At 37.6% G+C, this 4575-nt stretch overlaps 1 protein-coding gene across 4 annotated transcripts in view; it reads right to left on the bottom strand.

The window, feature by feature from the left end:
* Positions 1-4575, bottom strand: part of Spock1 (SPARC (osteonectin), cwcv and kazal like domains proteoglycan 1) — a 528793-nt gene that overhangs the window by 484985 nt on the left and 39233 nt on the right. The gene's annotated exons all lie outside the window — the stretch shown is intronic.

The raw sequence follows: 4575 nt of genomic DNA on the forward strand, positions 1-4575 counted from the left end.
GAAAAGAAATTCCTCCTGTCACATAATAATCAAAACACCAAATGCACAAAACAAGAAAGAATATTAAAAGCAGTGAAGTAAAAGGGTCAAGTAACATATAAAGGCAGACCTATCAGAATTACACCAGACTTCTCACCAGAGACTATGAAAGCTAGAAGATCCTGGGCAGATGTCATACAGACCCTACGAGAACAAATGCCAGCCCAGGCAACTATACTCAGCAAAACTCTCAATTACCATAGATGGAGAAACCAAAGTATTCCATGACAAAACCAAATTTACACAATATCTTTCTACAAATCCAGCCCTTCAGAGGATAATAAATGGAAAACTCAACACAAGGAGGGAAACTACATCCTAGAAAAAGCAAGAAAGTAATCTTCTAACAAAACTAAAAGAAGATAGCCACATGAACAGAATTCCAACTCTAACAACAAAAATAACAGGAAGCAACAATTACTTTTCCTTAATATTAATTAATATCAATGGACTCAATTCCCCAATAAAAAAGACATAGACTATCAGATTGGGTACGTAAACAGAACCCAACATTTTGTTGCATACAGGAAACCCACCTGAGTGACAAAGACAGATACTACCTCAGAATAAAAGGCTGGAAAACAATTTTCCAAGCAAATGGTCCCAAGAAACAGGCTGGAGTAGCCATTCTAATAGCGAATAAAATCAACTTTCAACCTAAAGTGATCAAAAAAGATAATGAGGAATACTCTTCAAAGGTAAGATCTACCAAGATGAACTCTCATCTCTGCACCTCTATGTTCCAAATGCAAGAGCATCTACATTCATAAAAGAAACTTTACTAAAGCTTAAAGCACACATTGCACCACACGCAATAATAGTGAGAGACTTCAACACCTCACTCTCTGCAATGGACAGATCATGGAAACAGAAACTAAACAAAGGCACAGTGATACTAACAGAAGTTATGAAACAAAATATTTAACAGATATCTATAGAACATTTTATCCTAAAATAAAAGGATATACCTTCTTCTCAGCACCCCATGGTACCTTCTCCAAAACTGACCATGTAATCAGTCACAAAACAGGCCTCAACAGACACAAGAAGATTGAAATAAAATCCCTTGCATCCTATTAGATCATTGTGGACTAGGGCTGCTCCTCAATAACAACATAAACAATAGAAATCCCACACACACATGGAAGCTGAACAACACTCTACTCAATGATAACTTGGTCAAAGTAGAAATAAGGAAATAAATAAAGAAAAAAGTCTTTAATTTCTTTATTAAAGACTTTTTAGAGTTTAATGAAAATGATGCTACAACATACCCAAACTTATGAGACACAATGAAAGCAGTCCTAAGAAGAAAACTCATAGCTCTGAGTGCCTCCAAAAAGAAACTGGAGAGGGCATACACCAGCAATTTGATAGTACATCTGAAAGCTCTAGAACAAAAAGAAGCAAATTTCATCCAAGAGGAGTCGAACACAGGAAATAGTCAAACTCAGGGATGAAACAAACCAAATAGAAACAAAAAGGACTATACAGAGAAGCAACCAAACCAGGAGCTGGTTCTGTGAGATAATCAAAAAAATAGATAAACCCTTAGCCAGACTAACTAGAGGGCACAGAGACAGTATCCTAATTAACAAAATCAGAAATGAAAAGGGAGACATAACAACAGAAACTGAGGAAATCAAAAAAATCATGAGAGCCTACCACAAAAGCCTATACTCAACAAAACTAGAAAACCTGGATGAAATGGACAATTTTATAGACAGATACCAGGTACTAAAGTTAAATCAAGATCAGATAAACAATCAAAACAGTCCCATATCCCCTAAAGAAATAGAAACAGTCATTAATAGTCTTCAAACCAAAAAAATCCCAGGACCAGATGGGTTTAGTGCAGAATTTTATCAAACCTTCAAAGAAGACCTAATACCAATACTCCTCAAACTATTCCACAAAATAGAAACAGAAGCTATTCTACACAATTTGTTCTATGAAGCCACAATTACTTGGATACCTAAACCACACAAAGACCTAACAAAGAAAGAAAACTTCAGACCAATTTCCCTTATGAATATTGATGCAAAAATACTCAATAAAATTCTTGCAAACTGATCCAAGAACACATCAAAATGATCATCCACCATGATCAAGTAGGCTTCATCCCAGGGATGCAGGGATGGTTCAATATATGGAAATCCATTAACGTAATTCACTATATAAATAAACTCAAAGAAAAAACCATATGATCATCTCATTAGATGCTGAGAAAGCATTTGACAAAATCCAACACCCCTTCATGATAAATGTCTTGGAAAGATCAGGAATTCAAGGACCATACCTAAACATAGAAAAAGCAATATACAGAAAATCAGTAGCCAATATCAAACTAAATAGAGAGAAACTTGAAACAATCCCACTAAAATTAGGGACTAGACAAGGCTGCCCACTCTCTCCCTACCTATTCAATATTGTACTTGAAGTCCTAGCCAGAGCAATTAGGCAACAAAAGGAGATCAAAGGGATACGAATTGGAAAGGAAGAGTTCAAAATATCACTATTTGCTGATGATATGATAGTATACTTAAGTGACTCCAAAAATTCCACCAGAGAACTCCTAAACCTGATAAACAACTTCAGCAAAGTAGCTGGATATAAAATTAACTCAAGCAAATCAGTGGCCTTTCTCTACACAAAGGATAAACAAGCTGAGAAAGAAATTAGGGGAACAACACCCTTCACAATAGTCACAAATAATATAAAATACTTTGGTGTGACTCTAACTAAGCAAGTAAAAAATCTGTATGACAAGAACTTCAAATCTCCGAAGAAGGAAATCAAAGAAGATCTCAGAAGATGGAAAGATCTCCCATGCTCATGGATTGGCAGGATTAATATAGTAAAAATGGCCATCTTACCAAAAGTAATCTACAGATTCAATGCAATCTCCATCAAAATTCCAACTCAATTCTTCACAGACTTGGAAAGAACAATTTGCAAATTAATCTGGAATAACAAAAAACCTAGGAAAGAGAAAACTTTTCTCAACAATTAAGGAACCTCTGGTGGAATCTCCATCCCTGACCTTAAGCTGTACTACAAAGCAATTGTGATAAACCTGCATGATATTGGTACAGTGACAGACAGGTGGATCAATGGAATAGAACTGAAGACCCAGAAATGAACCCACACACCTATGGACACTTGATCTTTGACAAAGGAGCTAAAACCATCCAGTGGAAAAAAGACAGCATTTTTAACAAATGTTGCTGGCTCAACTGGTGGTTAGCATGTAGAAGAATGCCAATTTATCCATTCCTATCTCCTTGTGCAAAGCTCAAGTCCAAGTGGATCAAGGACCTCCACATAAGACCAGATACAATGAAACTAATAGAAAACAAAGTGGGGAAGAGCCTTGAGCACATGGGCACAGGGGAAATTTTCCTGAACAGAACACCAATAGCTTGTGCTCTAAGATCAAGACTTGACAAATGGGACCTCATAAAATTACAAAACTTCTGTAAGGCAAAGGACACTGTCAATAGGATGAAACAGCAACCAACAGATTGGGAAAAGATCTTTACCAATCCTATATTTGATAGAGGGCTAATATCCAATATATACAAAGAACTCAAGAAGTTAGACTCCAGAGAAACAAATAACCCTATTAAAAATGGGATACAGAGCTAAACAAAGAATTCTCAACTAAGGAATACCGAATGGCTGAGAAGCACCTAAAGAAATGTTCAACATCCTTAGTCATCAGGGAAATGCAAATCAAACAACCCCGAGATTCCACCTCACACCAGTCAGAATGGCTAGGATAAAAAGATCAGGTGACAGCAGATGCTGGAGAGGTTGTAGAGAAAGAGGAACACTCCCTCATTGCTGGTGAGACTGCAAGTTGGTACAACCACTCTGGAAATCAGTTTGGTGGCTCCTCTGGAAATTAGACATAGTACTACCAGAGGACCCAGCTACACCACTCCTGGCCATATACCCAGAAGATGCTCCAACATGTAATAAGGACGTTATGCTCCACTATGTTCATAGAAACCTTATTCATAATAGCCAGAAGCTAGAAACAACCCAGATGTCCCTCAACAGAGGAATGGATACAGAAAATGTGGTGCATCTACACAATGGAGTACTACTCAGCTATTAAAAACAATGAATTTATGAAATTCTCAGGGAAATGGATGGATCTGGAGAATATCATCCTGAGTGAGGTAACCCAATCACAAAGGAACACACATGGTATGCACTCTCTGATAAGTAGATATTAGCCCAGGAGCTTGGAATACCCAAGATACAATCCACAAACCACAAGAAACTCAAGAAGAAGGAAGACCAAATTGTGGATACTTCGATCCTTCTTAGAAGGGGGAACAAAATACCCATGGAAGGAGACAAACTAAGGAGCAGAGACCAAAGGAAGGACAATCCAGAGGCTGCTTTACCTTGGAATCCTTCCCATATTCAATCACCAAACCCAGACACTATTGTGGAGGCCAGCAAGTGCTGGCTGACAGGAACCTGATATAGCTGTCTCCTGAGAGGCTCTGACAGTGCCTGACT

Source organism: Mastomys coucha, unplaced genomic scaffold (assembly GCF_008632895.1).
Source record: "Mastomys coucha isolate ucsf_1 unplaced genomic scaffold, UCSF_Mcou_1 pScaffold7, whole genome shotgun sequence".
NCBI lineage: Eukaryota > Metazoa > Chordata > Mammalia > Rodentia > Muridae > Mastomys > Mastomys coucha.